This window comes from Gekko japonicus, unplaced genomic scaffold (assembly GCF_001447785.1).
Source record: "Gekko japonicus isolate JY-2015 unplaced genomic scaffold, Gekko_japonicus_V1.1 scaffold25, whole genome shotgun sequence".
Classification (NCBI taxonomy): Eukaryota; Metazoa; Chordata; class Lepidosauria; order Squamata; family Gekkonidae; genus Gekko; species Gekko japonicus.
Window position 1 is genome coordinate 731,070 of NW_015171502.1, and position 23,642 is coordinate 754,711.

Sequence of the window (23,642 nt, forward strand, 5' to 3'; positions counted from 1 at the left end):
TTCTTCTTCTTCTTCTTCTTCTTCTTCTTCTTCTTCTTCTTCTTCTTCTTCTTCTTCTTCTTCTTCTTCTTCTTCTTCTTCTTCTTCTTCTTCTGCCAGCCATGTGTGTCATGAAATATAATGCCAGGTAGTGTAGATATACACTTTATAAACGACACAAACACTAAGGTTTTTTTTAACTTAAAACAAAAACATGCTTAAAACATTAGCTCTCTTGCAATATTTTGTTTATCTAACAGTGTCTGAAAACTGACACCTCTTGCTCTGAATTATTGCATCAAAACGTCTGTGCTGTTGCAATCCTGAGTATGCTGTTCAGGTGTGTATCTGTCAGCTGCAAACCTACGATGACGCATCAAAAGCAGAACTGGAAGAAGCAGCAGAAGACAGCCAGTTCCACTGCGGGCCTGATAGAAGCCCTCCGGAGGCCTGATCTGGCCCCCAGGCCACATGTTTGACACCCCTGCCCTAGAGAGTTGCTGCCCATCTGAGTAGGGTCTATGGCTCAGTAGAAGAACCTCTGCTTGGCACGCAGAAGGTCCCAGGTTCAATCCCCGGCATCTCCAGTTAAAAGATCTGGCTGTAGATGATGGGAAAGACCTCAGCCTGAGACCCTGGAGAGTCACTGCCAGTCTGAGTAGGGGCCATGGCCCAGTGGAAGAGCCTCTGCTTGGCATGCAGAAGGTCCCAGGTTCAATCCCCGACATCTCCAACTTAGAATCATTGAATCATAGAATGTTAGAGTTGGAAGGGACCTTGCAGGTCATCTAGTCCAACCCCCTGCACTCTGCAGGAGCATAGCTGAAAGATAGCTCTACATACCTACAACATACCCAAAAGATGGTCGTCCAGCCTCCACTTCAAAACGTCCAGCAAAGGAGCATCCATCATCTCCCGAGGCAGACTGTTCCACTATTCAATCACACAGTTAGGAAGTTTCTCCTGATATTTAGCCGGTATCGACTCCCTTGTAATTTCCACCCATTCGATCTAGTCTTGCAATCCGGAGGAAGAGAGAATAGATCTGCTCCATCGTCTACATGCAAAGGTAAAGGTAAAGGTTCCCTTGCTCAAAAGCCAGTCGAATCCGACTCTAGGGTTACGGTGTTCATCTCCGTTTCAAAGCCAAAGAGCCAGCGCTGTCCGAAGACGTTTCCATGGTCATGTGGCCGGCATGACTAAACACCAAGGCGCACGGAACGCTGTTCCCTTCCCACCGAAGTGGTACCTATTTATCTACTTGCAATTTCTTGCCTTCGAACTGCTAGGTTGGCAGGAGCTGGAACTAGAGACGGGAGCTCACTCCGTCATTTATTTATTTTTATTTTATTTTATTCAATTTATACCCCGCCCTCCCCGCTACGGGCTGTCATGCGGCACCCGGGTCTCGAACTGCTGAACTACTGACCTTCCACAGCCTGCAGTTCAGCGTCTTAACCACTTGAGCCACTGCAGCTCCTTATCGTCTACATGACAGCCCTTCAGATACTTGAAGACTGCAATCATGTCCCCTCTAAGCCTTCTCTTTCCCAGGCTAAACAGACCCAACTCTTTCAGCCTTTCCTCGTAAGTCTTGGATTCCAACCCTCTCACCATCCTGGTTGCCCTCTTCTGGACACGCTCGAGCTTGTCAGCATCCTTCCTAAAATGTGGTGTCTTTAAAAAGTTTTTTAAAAACTTAAAAAAGGACCACGTGGTAGGTGATGGGAAAGACCTCTGACTGAGATCCTGGAGAGCCAATGCCAGTCTGAGCAGACACTACTGACATTGATGGACAAAGAGCCTGATTCGGTGTTAGGCAGTTCTATGTGTTTAAAGGTTGCCAAGTCTGGGTTGGGAAATTCCTGGAGACTTTGGGGGTGGAGCCTGGGGAGGGCGGGGTTTGGGGAGGGGAGGGACCTCAGCAGGGTAGGTACAATCCCAAAGAGTCCACCCTCCAAAGCAGCCATTTTTATCCAGGGGAACTGATCTCTATCGTCTGGAGGTGTAATTCTAGGAGGTCTCCAGGCCCCACCGGGAGGTTGGCAACAATAACTTTATTCTATATTATTGTAACTCTTATGTTGTTTTTATGTAAGCCACCCTGATCTGGCCTAGGCCGGGAGGGCGGGATATAAACCTAATCAGGGCTCTTTTTGTAGAAAAAGCCCAGCAGGAACTCATTAGCATAATAAACCATACCCAACAGCAGAAACTCATTAACATATTAGGCCACACCCATGACAGCACAGCTCATTAGCCTATTAGGCCACACCCCCGTGTTACCAGAAGTGTGGTCATCCAGCCACACCCACCTTTTGCTTCTTATTCTGTTTACCTTGTTTGTTGTCAAAACGGCAGGGCTTTTTTTGTAGCAGGAACTCCTTTGCATGTTAGGCCACACACCCCTAATGTAGCCAATCCGAATGGGTTCCTGCTGTTGGGTGTGGCCTGTTATGCTAATGAACTCCTGCTGGGCGTGGCCAACTCAGGAGCCAGCCGGAACTCTGTTCCTGTGCATTAATGTTCATTCCTGCCCAAAAATAGCCCTGAACCTAATAAATCAAATCAAGTCACGCGAGGTTTTGAAGAATATAAAATGGAGAGCCACAAAGAGGCAGTGTGGTGTAGCGGTTGGACTAGGATCTGGGAGACTCAGGTTCGAATCCCTGCTGTGTCAAGCAGCTCCTTGAGTGACCGTGGGTCAGTCGCACACTCTTCGCTGGACCTACCTCTCAGGGTTGTTGTGAGGATGAAATGGAAGAGAGGAGAACGGCGTAAACCTCTTTGTGTCCCAGCTGGGGGGAAAGGCCAGGTGTCAATGAAGAAAATAAAATAAATGAATATGGGTGGCATCTGACACACTCCCCAGTGAAGAAGATGTGACGGGGGGGGGGGGCGCGGCTGCAGTGTTCCCCCTCAGTTGAGTTAGTGTGAGCTGGCTCACTGTTTTTTAGCCTCCGGCTCGCACATTTTTTGTCTTAGCTCAGGCTCCAGAGCAGACTAATTTCTGCAGCGGCCCAATCGATCGCTCACAGCTTTAATGCCAGGAGCTCCCAAAGTAGAATTTTTGCTCACAAGACTCCACAACTTAGAGGGAGCACGGGGGTGAGGTGGGGAGTACATTTTATTGATTATCAAAGAACCTAAAACCGGCCCTGAAGCCAAAGAGGGAAAAGAAGGCGCAGAAAACGTTGTGACGCCTGCTGTCTCACAGCATTTCGGAGAACCCGACAACAAGCACCGGGAATCGGCTCTGACGCACCGGCGATCAAGTCAGATCAAGTCAAACCCTTTATCACAGGGCAAAAGAAGACATCGCTTTATGCTGTACCGAGGGGGTCTGAGCCAATGCAGCCCTTCTTTCGATACATTAAAAGTACATACCGGCCTTCCATAGGCTCGGGTCATCACCAGATATAGATCAACTCATCGCTCACGATTGAGAATTGACTTTTATAGAAGCTCTCGCTGCAAATCATCCATGACATTTTTTTTAACCCCCCCCCCCCCCCCCCCCAGGGAACACAGAGTGGCACACTTGGCTCTCTCCTCCTCCGTGTGGCTCTCACAACGACCCTGTGAGGCAGGCCCGGTTGAGAGAGAACGACTGGCCGGAGGTTTGCCATGGAGTTTTGAGGGGGTGTAGCCTGGGAAGGGAAAGGTTTTCAGGAGGGAAAGGAGCCAGTTTGGTGCGATGGTTAGGAGCGAGGACTCTAATCTTGGAGATCTGAGTTTGATTCCCCACGCCTCCAGATGCAGCTGCTGGTGTGATCTTGGGTCAGTTACAAGCTCTTTCAGAGCTGTTCTCTCAAGAGCAGTCCTCTCAGAGCTCCCTCAGCCCCACCTCTACCTCACAGGGTGTCTGTGGTGGGGAGGGGAAGGGAAAGGAGCTTGTGAGCTGCTCTGAGACTCCTTTGGGTAGCAAAGGGCAGGGTATGAATCCAATCCCTTCTTCTTCAGCAGGGTATAACACAGAAATAGAGCTGGAAGGGACACCCTGCTGGAAAAGGCAATGTCTGGTGTCCAAAGAAGAAAAAGACCCTGCAGAGGGCATCAAGAAGACAACTGGATAGGATAGTCAGGTCAGCACCTTCTCTCTGGTTAAGTGTCATTCCTTGTCTGTTACCAGATCGCCGCTGCTCTCAGGGCAATTTCCCGCTTCTTCTCGGTCTTACTCAGTCTTACCCCCTCTCTCAGCGAGAGATGTAGTTCGGGACCTGTCTCTGTCTCCCCTCTTTCCTGGGAGTGCCAGTCTGGTGTAGTGGTGAGGAGCGCGGACTCTAATCTGGGAGAGCCGGGTTTGATTCCCCGCTCCTCCACGTGCAGCCAGCTGGGTGACCTTGGGTCAGTCACAAGTTCTCTCAGAGCTCTTCTCTCAAGGGCGGTTCTCAAAAGAGCTCTCTCAGCCCCCAACTACCTCACAGGGTGTCTGTTGTGGGGAGGGGAAGGGAAAGGAGTGGAGGGTAGTGGAGGGTGGGTTATAAATCCAGTCTCCTCCTCCTCCTCCTCCTCTTCTTCATTCCTAAATAAACCTTTATCCAGAGGTCATTTAGTAGAAAAAGAGGCACGGGAGCTTATTAGCATAACTCATTCGCATAACTTATTTGCATATGCCACACCCCCTGACATCACCGGAAGTGTGTCAGAAGGCAACACCCACCGCTCAGGCTGCACTGGACTGTTTTGGATTGCTAGCTGTTGGAGGGGAGAAGGGAATGTGCAGATCTGTCCTCGCAGAGGAGGGAGAGCTTGTACCTGAATAAAACTTGGTCTTAAAGGTGCCACTGGACTGTTTTGGACTTGGGGGGCCGGGGGGGGAGCTCTGCAGCTTACCTGGCTGTTTCTTGCTCTGACTGAGGGCTGCTGGGAGCAGGGGGTGGGGCTTGTTGCATGTGCCCGTTCCCTGTGCTCTTTACTGCTGGAGCTCCACTCCTGTGCGTTCCTGCAGGAAATGACCCCTGCCTTTATCTACTCTTTAATCAGGTATTGTGCCGTTGCTGTGTTAATTACTCTGCCAACACACCCAAGGGCCATCTAGTCTAATCCCCTGCACTACCCTGGGATTTCACCTCCCACCCACCCTTGTTCCCCTCTGTGACCCCTGCTCTGCGCCCAGGGGAAGGCGGAATAACCTCCAGGATCCCTGGGCCAATCTGGCTCGGAGGGAAATCCCTTCCTGGCCCCAGAGTGGCGATCAGCATTACCCTGGGCATGCAAGAAAGGGCCACAAGAGCGGAGCACTGGCTCATCCCGTCCCCTCCTCTCTCATTGTAAAATCCATCCTCCGAAGTGGCCACTAAGGTTCACTCTGCATTTATGATTTATGCAGTAGCCAAATGGCTCGCTCACAACTTTAGTGCCAGTAACTCACAATGTAGAATTTTCGCTCACAGGACTCCACAGCTTAGAAGGAGCATTGGAGATGATGACCCTGTCTTATCTGAGATCTCTAAGAGCGGGGGTCCCCAACCTCTTTGAGCCTGTGGGCCCATTTGGGATTCAAAGATTGTGGCAATGCTCCCTCTAAGCTGTGGAGTCTCGTGAGCAAAAATTCTACTTTGTGAGCTGCTGGCATTAAAGTTGTGAGCGAGCTATTTGGCTACTGCATTAATTAGTTGGCTCTGGAGCCCTCCTTCCTGAGCGAAGGCAAAAATGTGTGAGCCGGAGGCTAAAAGACTGTGAGCCAGCTCACACTAACTCAGCTTAGAGGGAACACTGGTGGTGGGTGCAGCTCAAACAGGCTGACACAAAATGGCTGTCGCAGGAGGCGGGGCCTGCCACAAAAATGGCTGCTGCCGCTTACTTCCAGTCACACAGTGAAGATCTGTGTGCTGCGTTGCCACCAGAGCAACGTTTTTGTAAAATCTGCACAGCCAATCAAATTTCCAGTGGCAAATCAGAAGCTTTGGTGGACCAAAACCCCACCTGGCCTCACCCACTGTCTAAAAACACTTGGCGGGCACCAGGAAAGGTGTTGGGGACCCCTGTGGAGGAGTATCTTTTTCTGTTTTAAGGAATGAGCTGGCATTGATGTAGGCAGGGCTATTTTTGGGCAGGAACGCACAGGAACAGAGTTCCGGCTGGCTCCAGAGTTGGCCACGCCCAGCAGGAACTCATTAGCATAATAGTCCACACCCAACAGCAGAAACTCATTAGGATTGGCTACATTAGGGGCGTGTGGCCTAACATGCAAAGGAGTTCCTGCTCCAAAAAAAGCCCTGGGTTTTGACCACAAACAAGGTCAACAGAATAGGAAGCAAAAGGTGGGTGTGGCTGGATGAGCACACTTCTGGCAATGTGGGGGTGTGGCCTAATATGCTAATGAGTTTCTGCTGTTGGGTGTGGCCTATTATGCTAATCAGTTCCTGCTGGGCTTTTTCTACAAAAAGAGCCCTGGATGTAGGCATGCATCATCATTAAATCAATGAGACTAAAGCATAGGGTTGTGCACAACTGTTATGAAGAAGGAGGAGGAGGAAGAAGAGGAGGAGGAGTAGTTGGATTTATACCCCACCCTTCCCTCAGAGTCTCAGAGGGGCTTACAATCTCTTTCCCTTCCTCTCCCCCCACAAGTCACCCTGTGAGGTAGGTGGGGCTGAGAGAGCTCTGAAAGAACTGTGACTGACCCAAGGTCACCCAGCTGGCATCATGTGGAGGAGTGGGGAATCAAACCCGGTTCTCCCAGATTACAGTCCGCCCCTCTTAACCACTGCACCAAACCAGTCCCGAAAGAAATAAAGAGACGGCGTTGGCGAAAACTATTTTGCTGCCACTGTCTGCCTTCGTGGACTCATCCATAATTTGTGAGCTGTTATTGCTTCTTTCCAAACTCCAGCACAGAAGTCATAGATTGGACGATGTCCTTTCCCCCAATAAAGTGCTAAGCTCCCGCAGATAAACGGCAGGCTATGAATACCAGCAGAATCAACGAGGACTTTCAAGCAAACTCTCCCCGGTGCGAGTCACTGAGATTTCACATCCACGATGCATGGCTTTAATAACTTGCAAAACCTCATCTTAGTAAGTCTGAATCACATCGCAGCTCCGCCAAATGTGAGGCAACAGACACAGAGGGCGGATTGCCAACACCAGGGGGAATTCCTGGAGATTTGAGGGTGGAGCCCGGAGTGGGCGGGGAAAAGGATCTTCAGCCGTTGTCTCCAGGGGAACTGAACTCTATGCCCTGAAGATCTGTTGGAATTCTGGGAAATCTCCAGTCCTCACATGGAGGTTGGTAGCCCTACAGAGGGTTCCGCCCTCCCTGTTCCATTATAGTAGAAATTGGTATTTGTGGGGTGGGAAAGTGTCACTTGATTAAATGGATAGGCAACAGATTTGCATGCCGGGCTGGGATCTGGAAGCCCTGAGTTCGAATCCCCACCCTGCCACGGAAGCTTGTTGGGTGACCTTGGGCCAGTCACACAGCACAGCCTCCCTAGCAGGGTTGTTGTGAGGATAAAATGGAGGGGGAAACAGTGTCAGCCACTTTGGTTTCCCATTGAGGAGAAAGGCAGGAGGGAACTGAAATATATCTATATCTCAATCTGGTTAGCTTCTGTGTGTGTGTGTGGGGGGGGTTGCATGCATGTGACGCTGGACTCAATAGACAATATAGACCAGTGATGGCGAACCTTTTAGAGACGTGAGTGCCCAAACTGCAACCCAAAACCCACTTATTTATCACAAAGTGCCAACACGGCCATTCAACCTGAATACTGAGGTTTTACTTTAGAAAAAACAACTCATACATTAACTTAAGATGATCCAAACAAAGTAAGGAAAGCAATCCCAAATGCTTTCATTTACTTAAAATTATTTGGCAGAGAATTCAACACTTTAATGATGGTTTGGGCCTGGTTGGGGCGATGGCACGCATGCCCACAGAGAGGGCTCTGAGTGCCACCTCTGGCCCCCGTGCCATAGGTTCGCCACCACTGTTATAGACTGAAACCTGCCTTGAGCCCCAGGGAGAAATAAATAATGTAAATAACTAAAGATGGATCAAGATGGGCAGCCATGTTAGTCTGTCTGTGGCCGTAGAAAAGAGCAAGAGTCCAGTAGCACTAGTTAGGGATGCCAGCCTCCAGGTGGGACCTGGGGATCGCTCGGAATTACAGCTCATCTCCAGACTACAGAAATCAGTTCCCCTGGAGAAAACAGATGCTTTGGAGGGTGGACTCTGTGACATCGAATCCCAATGAAGTCCCTTGTCCTCCCCAGGCTCCACCCCCAAATCTCCAGGAGTTTCACAACCTGGATCTGGCAACCCTACCCCCCCCATCCCCTGCTGGTAGCCATGAGAGATTTGCCAATCGAAGAACAAGAGGAAGAAGAAGAGGGGGGGGGGGGAGACTGGATTTATACCCCGCCCTTCACTACCCAAAGGAGTCTCAGAGCGGCTTCCAATCTCCTTCCCCTTCCCCTCCCCACAACAGACACCGTGTGGGGTAGGTGAGGCCGAGAGAGCTCTTTCGAAGACTGCTCTTGAGAGAACAGCTCTGAGAGAATGTGTGACTGACCCAAGGTCACCCAGGAGCTGCATGTGGAGGAGTGGGGAATCAAACCCGGTTCTCCCAGATCTAAGACTCACAAAATTTGTGGCAGGGTTTTGCCCACTGTGCGACACAGAGTGTTGGACCAGATGGGCCACTGGCCTGATAAACCTGGCTTCTCTTGTGTTCTTATGAGCCTTTGTGAGTCACCCACCACTCACTTCTTCAGAAATAAATAAATAGACTTTCTGATCCTGCAGGGCTTTAGTGAGGCAGACAGAGATGCAACACATAGATGGAGGACAAAAACATTGAGAGATATTAACCCATAAGCACTCAGCTGAGCCTCCAGCTTCCTGTACAGTCTACCTCTTCATGCTAGATGCAGGGGGATAAATAAAGAAGGCGGGTTAGCTGCCCGCAGGCCCCGCCTGTGGCCTTCCTGGAAGCATCTGCACAGCTGCTTAGGGGACTCCAGGGCCCCTGGGTCTCATCCAGTCGGCCTTTTTCCTGTCCTCCGGAAGGAAGTCCGCTTCCTCCGCACCCACCGCTGCCACCTTTTTGCAAAGGGAAAGGTCAAAGCCTCTTTTCTCCAAGGTGAGTCCTCTCGACCACTTCCTTCCTTCCTTCCTTCCTTCCTTCCTTCCTTCCTTCCTTCCTTCCTTCCTTCCTTCCTTCCTTCCTTCTTTAACACATTTTTGGCTTGCCTTCGCTCCAGGGGGCTCAGGACAATGAAGCCTTGTTCTGTGCCCCTCCATTTTATCCTTACAACAACCTATGTCAGATGAGGCTGAGAGAGAGAGGAAAGGCCCAAAGTCACCCAGCAAGCTTCACGCCAGAGTAGAAATTTGAACCTGTCTCCTTGAAAACCTTGAAAAAAGAGCGGTTTCTGTCAAGAGCTCTCTCAGCCCCGCCTACCTCACAGGGTGTCTGTTGTGGGGAGGGGAAGGAAAAGGAGTTTGTAAGCTGCTCTGAGACACCTTTGGGTAGTGAAGGGCAGGGTATAAATCCAATCTCTTCTTCTTCTCCTTCCTTTCCTCCTTCCTTCCTTCCTCTTAAAGTCACGAGGTCAGCGGGGGGAGAGGTGGGCGCAAGGGCAGCTGTGCAGACGTCTGGCATCGGCTCTGCTGCTCCAGCCAGGCGTGATGCTCCAGGCCAGCGTGCCTAGTGATGCGTGAACAGGAGTCTCGCGGAGTAGCGGCAGGAAGGAGCTGGCGTGGGAGGGGGGGGACAGCTTTGCAAAGAGCTCTCTGGGTTTGCCTAGACCCTGAGCTGTGTCTGCATCCAGGCACAGAGGTGAGGATTCAGCGCCAGAGAGCGGAAAAGCCAGAAGAACTGACACCTGTGTTTGCATGTATGTCTATGATACTACAGTCTGATTCGTTGCTGAATGGACACACATGTGAACACAGGAAGCTGCCTTATACTGAATCAGACCCTGGGTCCACTAAGGTCAGCGTTGTCTACTCAGGCTGGTAGCGGCACTCCAGGGTCTCAGGCGGAGGTCTTTCAGTATCACTTACTACCTAGTCCTTTTAGCTGGTGATGCTGGGAATTGAACCTGGGACCTTCGGCACGCAGAACAGATGGTTCTGCCACTGAGCCCCAGCCCCAGCTCTGACCAGCAGAGGCTCTCCAGAGTCTCAGGCGGAGGTCTTTCACATCACCTACTGCCTGGCTCTTTAAACTGGAGATGCCGGGGATTGAACCTGGGGCCTTCGGCATGCAGAACAGATGTTCCGCCACTGAGCTACGGCCTCTGCTCTGATCAGAAGAAGCTCTCCAGAGTCTCAGGCGGAGGTCTTTCACATCACCTACTGCCTGGTTCTTTAAACTGGAGGTGCCGGGGATTGAACCTGGGGCCTTGTGTATGCCAAGCAGAGGCTCTTCCACTGAGCCACGGCCCCTCCCCAATGGAACAGAAACAGAACAAAATCTACACTGCCATTCGATGCACGTTACAGCAAAAAACAAGGGGCAGCAGTATGACAATATTAGTATACAAAAGAATTACTGCAACAGTGCAAAGATGAAAACCTCACGGTTTATTCATTCTGCTGTGAAATTTCTGAAATTATGCGTTGAACTGGAAAGAGTTTATTATGAAAAGGTCTTGTGATGTTTGGATTCAGAACTGAGACCGTTGTTTGATAAAGAGAGTTCGAAACGAACGATTAGCTCTGGGGAAGTTCGTCCTTCTTCAATGAATGTCTGTTGACGTCCTTCTGTGAAAAGAATAAACACCATGAAGTGACTATATATTATGTACAACATCTGTGAGGTTTTCATCTTTGCACTGTTGCAGTAATTCTTTTGTATACTATTCGATGCACGTTGACACTTGACATTTGCAATGTATTTTTTTATATATATTATTTAGGACTGCATTTGACTAATGTAGGGTTTGTGGGGATTTTTTGGCAGTTCCATTGTCATTTTTAATAGTGGTCTGTGTTTTCTAAAAATATATATATAATTGCTGTTTTATTTACAGCTTAAGCCACCTTGAGTCCTGCAAGGTAGAAAGATAGCTAATAAACACAGAGAATGTCAGAATTTTTATAACATTTTGGAACAACTGTGGGCACTACAGTTTTCTACTTCTGCTGCTGGTGAGCATGAGGAAGAGGCTGGCTCCTGAGTTGGCCACGCCCAGCAGGAACTCATTAGCATAATAGGCCACACCCAACAGCAGAAACTCATTAGGATTGGCTACATTAGGGGTGTGTGGCCTAACATGCAAAGGAGTTCGTGTTACAAAAAAAGCCCTGGGTTTTGACAACAAACAAGGTAAACAGAATAAGAAGCAAAAGGTGGGTGTGGCTGGATGAGCACACTTCTGGTAACATGGGGGTGTGGCCTAATATGGCAATGAGCTGTGCTGTCAGGGGTGTGGCCTAATATGCTAATGAATTTCTGCTGTTGGGTGTGGCCTTTTATGCTAATGAGTTCCTGCTGGGCTTTTTCTACAAAAAAAGCCCTGGAAAGAGGGGAGGGGGCAATGTCCCCCGATATTACAGTGGCTAATGATCCACCCCCAAGCCCAATTCAAGATGCTGGTTTTGATTTTTAAAACCTGATGTGGCTTGGAAACAGGATATCTGGAACCAGGATATACCATCTTCTCCCATGCCTTCCTGCCCAGGAATTAAGATCAGAGGGAGAGGCCCACCTGACAGTCCCACCAATCAAAGAAGTTTGTTTAGTGAGTACACAGGACAGGGTCTTTCCACTGGTGGCCCCACCATTATGGGACAACACCCCCCCCCCCGGCTGGTGATGCAGCCACGCTGCACTTTGGGGGGCAGAGTTCCCCCCGGGGCCTGATTCCGCGGCGGCAGAAATCGGGCCTCCAAAGCGGGGGTTTAGCCGCCACCCGCCCCCACTTGGCAGCCCTATCTCAGGAGCAGTCCTCGAAAGAGCTCTCTCAGCCCCGCCTACCTCACAGGGTGTCTGTCGTGGGGAGGGGAAGGGAAAGGAGATTGTAAGCCAGTCTGAGACTCCGAATGAAGGGTGGGGTATAAATCCATCCTCCTCCTCCTTCTTGCGAGTCAAAGCTCTCTTCTTCAGGGAACTTTGTCAGAGAGGTGTGACTCTCAAAAGCTCAACCTCCAGAAATCTTGTTGGTTTTTAAGGTGCTCCTGGACTCGAATCCAGCTCTCCTACTGCAGAGCAACATGAGTAGGCCCTGAAACTAGACAAGGAAACATTCAGAAGAACAGGAAGGAAATCTGGAGGGAAACGGAGACAATTTGGGGGTTGCAATTTGGGGTTTGCTATTTTTTTGTTGTTGTTGTTCGTAACTGAACATGTTTTGAACTATTATTGTAAGACACCGTGAACGATGAGGAAAAGGCGGTATATAAATTTTTTAATCGATACATAATGAATAAATAAATGGAAGCAAGGAATTGGTGGCCCAGGACTTTGGCTAGCTTGGTGGCGGCGGCTGGATACAGGTGGCCTGAACACCTTCCAAGATTCCAGACTGCAATCCTAAACAGAGTTATGCCCTTCTAAACCCCCTGGCCTCAAAGGGCTTAGGAGGCTGGGACGCTGCTTCAGGTGGCCCTGTCAGGTGCGTTTCCATCAAGCCTTGTTTGTGGGTTAAGCCCTGACTGACCTACATGGAATACTTCTGCTCAGCTGGGTCCAAAGTTCACTCTTCCCAACCAAATCCTGCATGGTTTTTGCTGCACTTGAGGGCTTTATCAATGACTCCCTTGATTAAAGGGCCTGATCCCCCCCCCCGGTACAAAACAGGATATAAGAACATAGAATCATGGGATCACAGAGTGGGAAGGGGCCAAAGAGGCCATCTAGTCCCACCCCCTGCTCAATGCAGGACCAGCCGAGAGCATCCCTGACAAGTCTCATAAAATCATAAGAAAAACCATCCTGGATCAGACCAGTGAGGGTCCACCTAGTCCAGCATCCTGTCTCACACAGTGGCCCCAACCAGTTCCTCTGGAGGGCCAACAAGAGGGCAGGGAGGCCAAGGCCTTCCCCTCAGAAGAACATCAGAAGAGCCCTGCTGGGTCAGACCAGTGAGGGTCCATCTAGTCCAGCATCCTGTCTCACACAGTGGCCCCAACCAGTTCCTCTGGAGGGCCAACAACAGGGCATAAGAGGCCGAGGCCTTCCCCTCATAAGAACATCAGAAGAGCCCTGCTGGACCAGACCAGTGAGGGTCCATCTAGTCCAGCCTCCTGTCTCACACAGTGGCCTCAACCAGTTCCTCTGGAGGGCCAACAACAGGGCAGGGAGGCCGAGGCCTTCCCCTCAGGGCCGGCTCACCCACTAGGCGAACTAGGCATTTGCCTAGAGCGTGGGCCCTGGATGGGGCAGCAGGCCCTGGATGGGGCGCTGAGCTGTGCCTCCCCCCCCCCGCCAAAAGCCCGTGAGCAGCTCTCCAAATGTCAGCACTTTGCTAATTGGGGAGAGGCATCTGGCGAGCATCCCCCGCCCAGAGACAGCCCCCCCCCAAATTGCCTTCAGAAGCGGAGCATGAGAGAAATCTCTCTTACGTCTTGGAGGGCGCTGCAGGAACGCGCAGGGAGCGCTCACTGGGTCCAACAGCTGCCAGGTCCTAGCGCCACCCAAAGACAGGATACCCCCCTCACCTCCCTCCCAGACTGCCTTCGGAAGTGCAAGAGAAATCTCTCTTCCATCTTGGAGGGCGCCGCAGGAATGTGCAGGGCGCGCTCGCTGGGTCCGACAGCCTCCAGGTCCTAGTGCCGCCTGCCCGCCCCCAGACTCTGCATGTATTGCCGTATATTGAAGTGGGCTTTTGTATCCCAGATGGGAGGTCTGTTAATATTTATTTCATGCAGGTATGCTGGATTTTACTAAGTCTAGACTGCGGAGCTAGAGTTGTCCATTTGGTGCTAGATGCTTTTAGCCTGTTTCATGCTCTTAAATTCTGGTTTCTCATAGCAGCTCAGTGTCACACAGCTCAACAATGGGAACAGTAGATATCCAGCAATTGCTGTTTCGTTATCTCCTAGATGGACTTTAGTATAAAGGTTCAGCAAATAGTCTGGAAGCAGTTAAGTCAAGAGGGAGGAAGAGATGACATATTGGATAATGCTATGGTAAATACAAATCCCAGAAGATCTAGCCCTGTAATACTGTGTGGTAGAGAAATCAGGCTTTGACCCCTGGCTGGTTGGTGTTCTAGGAGTGCCCTTGGGGTGGGAGCAGTTTCATTTTGAATGTGCATTACCATATGCCAGCAAGGCAGTGAAACTGGATGGCTTATTTTCTGGTGCACGCCTTTTGTCTAAGTTTGCTATAAGGTATTAGCACGTGAACTCTGGCATGAGGTCTTTTTGTTCTGGCCCTGGGACTAGTTTCTGTTCCCTGTGCAGATGTAGCAACAACTGGCATTGCAGATGTTTCATTAGTCCCGCATCCTGCCTCACACAGTGGCCTCAACCAGTTCCTCTGGAGGGCCAACAACAGGGCAGAGAGGCCGAGGCCTTCCCCTCATAAGGACACAAGAAGAGCCCTGCTGGATCAGACCAGTGAGGGTCCCTCTAGTCCGGCATCCTGCCTCACACAGTGGCCTCAACCAGTTCCTCTGGAGGGCCAACAACAGGGCAGAGAGCCCAAGGCCTTCCCCTCATAAGGACACAAGAAGAGCCCTGCTGGATCAGACCAGTGAGGGTCCCTCTAGTCCGGCATCCTGCCTCACACAGTGGCCTCAACCAGTTCCTCTGGAGGGCCAACAACAGGGCAGAGAGGCCGAGGTCTTCCCCTCATAAGAACATCAGAAGAGCCCTGCTGGATCAGACCAGTGAGGGTCCATCTAGTCCCGCATCCTGCCTCACACAGTGGCCTCAACCAGTTCCTCTGGAGGGCCAACAACAGGGCAGAGAGGCCGAGGCCTTCCCCTCATAAGGACACAAGAAGAGCCCTGCTGGACCAGACCAGTGAGGGTCCATCTAGTCCAGCATCCTGTCTCACACAGGGGCCTCAACCAGTTCCTCTGGAGGGCCAACATACAGGGCAGAGAGCCCAAGGCCTTCCCCTGATGTTGCCTCCTGGCTCTGGGATTCAGAGGTTTAATGCCTCTGAATGTGGAGGTTCCCTTCAGCCACCATGGCTGGTAGCCACCGATAGACCTCTCTTCCATGAATCTATCTAGTCTCCTGTTAAAGCTGTCTGTTCTTGTAACCATCACTACATCCTTTATTGATTTGTTTGTTTGTTTTATATACCACCCTCCCCGTAAGCGGGCTCAGGGTGGTTCACATCACAGCTTAATAAGTACAGTTAAAACACTTTAAAATAACATTTTAAAAACAGCACAGAATCATACAGGGGTGTCTAATTTGTTATGAGGGCTGGATCTGACACAAATGTTACTTTGTCGGGCAGGGCCATGCGTTCCTGGCCCAACAAAGTGACATTTATTTATTTGTTTGTTTGTTTAATTTGTATCCCGCTCTGAGACTCCGAGTGAAGGGTGGGGTATAAATCCAATCTTCTCCTCCTCCTCCTCCTCATTCATATCAAATCAACTCCTTGGTCCCTCTAGGCCAATATTGTCAGGGACAAATTTCATGAACACGTAAAGCGGCCTTGCACTAAACCAGACCCTCGGTCCATCAAGGTCAATATTGTCTACTCAGACTGGCAGCAGCTCTCCAGGGTCTCAGGCTGAGGTATTTCTTATCACCTATAATATGATCCTTACTGGAGATGGCAGGGATTGAACCTGTGACCTTCTGCATGTCAAGCAGATGCTTTGCCACTGAGCTACGGCCCCCCAGGGTCTCAATTCATTCCCAAGACAAGGCAGGTCTTATCGAAATGGAGACTGAACTTCGGACTTAGTACCTGCTGTGTTATGGAGGCGTGAGTCTCTCTTGAATATAATTCCCCCTCTCCGTGAGGGAAATCCATCCTCATGCAGGAACAATTGGATGGGTGTGTGTGTGTGTGAGTGTGAAAATAAGAATGCAGATTCCAAATCAGACTGGCAGTGAGAAATCGGTTAAGGACAACTGAGAGAGTGGAAGGAGGCGATACATTCTGTTGAGCCAACTTCAGTTATGAAACTCGGATAGAGGAAGCCACTGCAGGTCAGAGAGTTTGGGATGCCAGGATTTTTGGACAAATAGACGGAGACTACAAAGCTGCAACAGAAAGGCAAAGGGTGTAGCTTGTGGGAGGAGAAGAATAAAGAGCTTTAAAAGGGGATTAGATTCGTGGAGAAGAAGTCCGTCTGAGTGGCTACTAGGCATGGTGACTAAAAGGAGCCTCCACATTCTGAGGCAGTCAGCGTCTGAATCCCAGTGCCTGGAGGCAGCATTAGGGGGAGGCCTCAACCTCTATGACCTGTTTGTTGGCCCTCCAGAGGAACTGGTTGAGGCCACTGTGTGAGACAGGATGCTGGACTGGATGGACCCTCACTGGTCTGATCCAGCAGGGGTCTTCTGAGGTTCATATGAGGGGAAGGCCTTGGCCGCTCTGCCCTGTTATTGGCCCTCCAGAGGAACTGGTTGAGGCCACTGTGTGAGATGGGATGCTGGACTAAGATGGACCCTCACTGGTCTGATCCAGTAGGGCTCTTCTGACGTTCTTATGAAGGGAAGGCCTTGGCCTCTCTGCCCTGTTATTGGCCCTCCAGAGGAACTGGTTGAGGCCACTGTGTGAGACGGGATGCTAGACTAAGATGGACCCTCACTGGTCTGATCCAGCAGGACTCTTCTGAAGTTCTTATGGGTGACAGGGTTGCCAACCTTCAGGTGAGGCCTGGAGATCTCGTGGTTTGGCAACCTCCAGACGGCAGAGATCAGTTCCCCTGGAGAAAATGGCTGCTTTGGAGGGTGGGCTCTATGGCGTTATACCCTGCTGGGGTCCCTCCCCAAACCCCACCCTCCTCAGGCTCCACACACAAAATCTCCAGGAATTTCCCAACCCAGAGTTGGTGACCTTAGTAATGGAGTAGTCTAAGGATCCCTAAAGCTCACCTCCTGCCTCTGTCTATTTTGGAGAAAGTGCAGAAAAAAGGCAACTAGAATGATAAAAGGGTTGGAACACTTTCCCTATGAAGAAAGGTTAAGGCGCTTGGGGCTCTTTAGCCTGGAGAAACGACAGCTGAGGGGTGACATGATCGAGGTTTATAAGATTATGCCTGGGATAGAGCAGGTTGAGAAAGAAGTACTTTTCTCCCTTTCTCACAATACAAGAACTTGTGGGCACTCAGTGAAATCGCTGAGCAGTCGGGTTAGAACAGAGAAAAGGAAGTACTTCTTCACCCAAAGAGTGATTCACACATGGAATTCACTGCCACAGGAGGTGGCGGCGGCTACAAGCATGGATGGCTTCAAGAGGGAATTGGATAAACATATAGAGCAGAGGTCCATCAGTGGCTATGAGCCACAAGGTATAGATAGGAACTTTCGGTCTGGGGCAAGTGATGCTCTGTCTTCTTGGTGCCTGGGGGGAGGCAACAGTGGGAGGGCTTCTAATGTCCTGGCCCCACTGGTGGACCTCCTGATGGCACCTGGTATTTTTGGCCACTGTGTGCCAGAGTGTTGGACTGGATGGGCCTTTGGCCTGATCCAACATTGGCTTTTCTTATGTTCTCTTATGTTCTTATGTCACAGCTGACTTATAGTGACCCCGGAGTTTTGAAGGCAAGAGATGTTCAGAGGTGGCTTGCCATTGCCTGCCTCTGTGTAATGATCCCGGGCTTCCTCGGAGGTCCACCACCCAAAGACTAGCCAGGGCCAACCCTGCTTAGCTTCTGAGATCTGATGAAATCGGGCCAGCCTGGGCATTCCAGGTCAGGACATTACTATTGGTATCTGCATTACTAAGTACCAAAGCTACTTTCAGAAGGCAGCCGTATTTTTCTGCTGGAGAACAGCTAGATTCAAGTCCAGTACCACCTTAGAGACCAAAAAGATTTTGGGAGATATCAGCTTCTGCGACTCAAAGCTCTCTTTGTCATATCTGATATCTGGCGAAGGGAGCCTTGGCTCTTGAAAGCTTATACCCTGCAAAACCTTGTTGGTCTCTAAGGTGCTCAGGCCCGTAGCTCTGGTGGGGCATTTCGGGGCCCTGCCCCCTTAATTAGAAGCCCTGCCCCACAAATAGCCATGCCAGAAATCTTATTTTTGCACGTTTCCCAAAGACTCATGGGAATGTATACGGGTGGGTGGGGGTGGGGAGCGGAGAAGGGGGGTCCCTTCTGTATGCTGCCTTGGCCAGGCCACACCTGGAGTCCTGTGTGCGGCTCTGGAGGCCTCACTTCAAAAAGGATGTGGACAAAATCGAGAGGGTGCAGAGGAGGGAGACAAGGATGATCAGGGATCTGGTGACTGAGCCCTACGAGGAAAGGCTGAGGGCCTTGGGAATGTTTAGTTTGGAGAAGAGGAGACTGAGGGGGGACATGACCAATGCTCCCTCTAAGCTATAGAGTTCTGTGAGCAAAAGTTCTACTTTGTGAGCCACTGGCATTAACGTTGTGAGCGAGCGATTTGGCTGCTGCATAAATTAGTTTGCTCTGGAGCCCTCCTTCCTGGGCTAGGACAAAAAATGTGTGAGCTGGAGGCTAAAAAACGGTGAGCTAGCTCACACTAATGTTGTAGACATTAGATTCCATGTCAAAAATAAAGTCAAATGAGGAGGAAGTTCTTGTTTTTTTATTGTAATGAAATATGGAAAACAGTTAGGCCAAAGGACCCATCAAAACTGACTACTTTCTTCTCAGCATAATCAGGAAACACGCCTCAATTAATAGGAAAACAATTAGACCAAATAGTTAACCAGAAATTGACAACTTTCTTCTTTTTCTTCATCTTCTTCTTGAGCATATTCTGAACATATTCAGGAAGTACATAAAGTTAAATACTTAAAATGACATCATCATACCATCATCATGGGAATAATATTCAAACAGCATAATTGGTTACAAAAGCTTAAACAACATTTACATAAAAATCTCCTTATTGGTCAAATGTAAGTAAGGTGTTTCTATGCAATAGCGTCACATATTTACTTGACATGACCTAAGGCATATCGGCTAAAGCTTGTTCTTCCCCAAACAAAAGTATTCATTACTGATACGAGACTAAAATCCTATCTGACCCAGACATTGAAAGGTTTGCCCTAAGAACTACAGAATCATGAACTTTGTACCCATTATGTTGTCTGCTAACAATATCAGACCTACAAGAGGAAAGCCTTCTATATAACAGGCCTTTCTAACATCCTAATAAAATATTACTTAAAGAATAAATCTATAAAAACCAGAGAAATATGAATAATCAAAACAGGGGAAAATCTTTATATGGTAGCAGAGGAGAGGACCCGAAGCAACGATCGGTCGGCTGGATAGTAGAAAAAACTTTTTCACAGACAGAGTGGTTCAGAGGTGGATTCAGCTGCCTGGGGAGGTGGCAAGCTCCCCTTCCCTGGCAGCTTTCAAAAAGAGGCTGGATGCTTTTGTCAGAGATGCTTGAGGCTGGTCCTGCACTGGGCAGGGGGTTGGACTAGATGGTCTGCATGGCCCCTTCCAACTCTGTGATTCTATGAATGCTTTTGAAGGACTCCACATGGTATACAGGGGTATACAGCAGGGATGGGCTAGCAGAAAGGGGGATTGTTGGAGATGTATTGAAGGGAGATGCCGCTCTGGAGTGCCCTTCTGGGCTTTCTTGCCCTGTGGAAGGGAACGCAAAAGGCATTTGAATGCCTTCTGGAGGCAATTAAATGCCCTCTGAGCTGTTCTTCCTCTAGGAATTGACTGCGCTCGGCTTCCCTGTCTCTTGAAAGGAAGGGCTAGTAGAAACAGGCCCGGAGCCTCCCCCTTAAAGTTGGGCATTCCGATTAATTGTAACTGTAATTTAAATGCCCCCCCAAACAAAAGAAATCCTGCCTACAGGCCTGAAGGTGCTTCTGGGCTCGGGTCTAAGAACAAAAGGCTACTTTCCCTTCTGTATCCCCCCCCACCACCACCACCGTCTGGCAGGGCATGGAGATGCTCCTCCTCCTCGGCCCGCTGTGTGGCCACACACATACCCATTAAGCATAGGCGCACCCCCGTCCATTCCCCCTTTCCCAGCCCTTTCCCCACCCCTCTCACACATTTCTACATGCACAAAAAACACACACATTCAGCAGGGACGGACGGAAGCTTCCTCTCCTCTCCTCCCCTGCGCACATATACCCAGACAATTTCCTGCCCTCGCCCACAAGGGGAGAAGTCCACCCCCTTCCCCGTCTAAATGTACACATCTATTATGGTTGTGTCTCCCTCCGCCCTGCACGCAGCTCCCTGCCCCCCCCCCCCCACATACGCACGCATGGCGAGCCCTCTGTCCCACGTGCTCTCCCTCCCCCTCCCTCCCCGTTCCCTGCACATCAGATGCCCGCCTCGCAACGAGAGTGCGGTCATTATGCTGCGTGCGGGAGCAATCGTCTCTTTAGCTCTGGGCATCCCCTGACTCCCCACTACAGGGGAGGAAGGAGGCATTTCCTTCCTCCGCCGCCGCCATGCGCTTTGGCTCACTCCCGATGGCTCCCGGCGGGACCTGAGTCGGCCGGCGGTCGGAGGATGCGTCGCCGGCCCGTGGGCCCCTAAGGGGTGGTCTCTCTCTCTCTCTCTGCGTCAAGGGGAGGAGGAGGCGATGCCGGAGAGGAGAGCGAGGCGCCTCTCCTCCTGCCTGTGCCATCTTGCCTCAGCCCCCTAACCTCTGCGCCCACCGCCTCTGCGAGCTGGCCGGGGCGGGAGTGGGTGTGCGTGCGTGTCGGTGCGGGTGGGGTGGGTGGGTGGGGGGTCCCCGGCTTTGCGCATGGCTCTCCGGCGCCGCTGAGCGCGGGAGGCCTTCCAGCACCAGGGACAGCGCAGGAGAGCCGGGAGAGAGAGAGAGAGGAGTCGGCCGGGTTTGGATTTCAGCACCACGGACAGCGGCCCCGAGGAAAGGAGGCGGACCGCTCGGAGGGGGGAGCGCGGAATCGCAGCTGTTGCGTCCCCTCTCCTGTCTCGGATGAGCCTTTCCCTCTCCGCAGCCTCCGCCGACGCCTGGGAGGCGAAGAAGAAGCCACTGACGGCCGAATCGGGACCTCCCTCCTCCCTCCCACCTTGAAGTGGGGCGGTGTGGGGTGGGGGTGTGTGTGAAGAGGATGAGTCTCTCCTCTTGAGCAGGAAATGAAGCGACCCCCAGCATCGATGGCTCTTCTGGTCTGTGTCTGTCTCTTCGGGATCCTGCGAAGTAAGTGTGTGTGTGTGTCCCCCACCCCCCGCCGTATCTTCCCACTAGTGTTAGCATCCTGACTGCCCCCCCCTTCCAAGAAAGGGCTTTGTTTGAGACAGGCAAAGTCTACCTTTCCCTTCCCCAATCTATGATTGGCAGTGTTTGTGTGTCTGGCTGGCAGCAATGGCAGTTTAACCGGCCGGCCGTGTCTGTTGCTATTTTTATGGCAAGTCTAAATTCTGGTCTTGAGATACGTCAGTAACTCCACATTTGTCTCAGCTGGGGAGAGAGAGAGTCAGGCCATCACCGACTTAGCAGTGGGACTCAGGCGGGCGGGGCAGGTTGCCTTCTGCACCTCTCAGGCTTTGGGTAGCTTCTGCTGGGCCCGCTCATGCCAAAGTTTCCCGGTCCAGGTCTTCACCCAAAAAAGGGAAGGGGATCCAAGCTAGGAGACGGTGCTGACCCCAAACGCTCTCCGACCTGGTTGGAATCGCTCTTGACAAACCGGAGGGACTAAAATAAGATTCGGTATTCTTTTGAAAGAGCTGTCTTATACCCGAAGGCTTAAGAAGATAATGTTGGATCAGGCCAATGGCCCATCCAGTCCAACACTCTGGGTCACACAGTGGCCAAAACCCAGGTGGCATCAGGAGGTCCAGCAGTGGGGCCAGGACACTAGAAGCCCTCACACTGTTGCCCCATTCAAGCACCAAGAATACAGAGCATCACTGGCCCCAGACTGAAAGTTCCTATTTGGACATTGTGGCTAATAGCCACTGATGGACCTCTGCTCCATGTTCACTGCCACAGGAGGTGGTGGCAGCTACAAGCATGGACAGCTTCAAGAGGGAATTGGATAAACATCTGGAGCAGAGGTCCATCAGTGGCTATGAGCCACAAGGTACAGATGCGAACTCTCAGTCTGGGGCAAGTGATGCTCTGTCTTCTTGATGCTTGGGGGGGAGGGCTTGGTGCAACAGTAGGAGGGCTTCTGGTGTCCTGGCCCCACTGCTGGACCGCCTGATGGCCCCTGGTATTTCTGGCCACTGTGTGACAGAGTGTTGGACTGGAGGGGCCTTTGGCCCGATCCCACATTGGCTTCTCTTATGTTCTTATGTGATTTTTATCCAATTCCGTCTTGAAGCTGTCCACTCTTGTAGGCTTGTTCCAGGCACATTCGAGGTTCGGGTGTCAGAAGTGTCCAGCTGGTCAGTCCAAGGGCCCATGAGCCCATTCTGTCTTCAGGGATGGCCAGCCCTGGGGAAAGTCCACAAGCAGGCCAGGAAGGATAAGAGAGGATGAGCAGGGGACCCTAAGTCTCTTGTCTTAAGCAGAAAATGAAGCAATGTACAGGGGAAACCTCTGGAAGAAGGACGTGGGGAGAGTTTGGTCAGTTACAGGAGGCCCCTTTGGTGAGAGGGGGGGTATTTCTGGGCACAACACGGAGGGCCTCTGTGAGCAAAGAGGTCGGAGAACAACATGGAAAGACCCCCCAGTTGTTATCAGCTTTTGATCTCGCTAGGCCTTCGATAAAGTCCTCTCTGTTTGCTTTTGGCCTTTTTGTGTGTGTTCTGACAGAGCCGCTACCGATTAATCACCCTTTTCTTGTGTTTCCCCCCCCCCCAAGTGATTTATTCTGCAGCCCTTGCTTTCAAGTTATTTTAATCTGTACCACCATCGTTATAAGAACTCAGGGTGTGTTCTTAGTGCTAGGGATGTATGATATTCTTCTTCTTCTTTTAATAGCCTTAAGGTGCAATCCTGATTGGAGCTAGAACCTTCCAAGTGCACTGCATTCAATAGGTTTAGTGGAGCACAGCTCTCTCTAGGATTACGCCGAGCGTTACATGTGGTATGTTGCCGGGAGCCCGTTGAGTCGAGAGGGTGGCTGGAAAGGAATTTGAATAAATAATAGCCCTGGTGTTATAATGTGCATCAGTATGAATTATTAGACCTTTTTAAAAAATCACAAGCTTCTTTAGGGCACTAAGGAGAAAAGCAAGGTGCTGATTTTGCAATTAAGCGGCCGGTCCTGCTGTTAGTCCCCGGCTGAACACAATACCATGCAGTCCTGTGCAGTTACACCAGCCCGTTTATTTCAGTGGGCTTACACTGCAGTAACTGTGGATAGGGTTGTGCCGAGAATCACTGGATGCAGAATTTGTACTCCCGTCTCCCTTCCCTTGCAGCTCACAACAGACATCGTGTTTTTAGGTTTGTGGCATTTCACAGGGACTTGCAGCCTGTCCCCTCCAGTACTATTAACAAAGGAATCTTTTGCAGTGTGACTTCAGTATCATATTCATGGGTTTGGACTGGAGTATTTCTGCATGGGAGTGCGCTGCTTCTCCCCTCCCACCCCACCTCCCAGCACAAGCTTTCTGTACCTAGTCTTGCTCTCTACGGGCGCATGCTTCCTCACAAGGTTGATGGATTTCCATTCTGCACGGCTCAA

General features: G+C 50.8%; 1 protein-coding gene across 1 annotated transcript in view; it reads left to right on the forward strand.

Annotated features, from left to right (window-relative positions):
* Nucleotides 1-23,642, forward strand: part of CHRNB2 (cholinergic receptor, nicotinic beta 2) — a 76,424-nt gene that overhangs the window by 14,494 nt on the left and 38,288 nt on the right.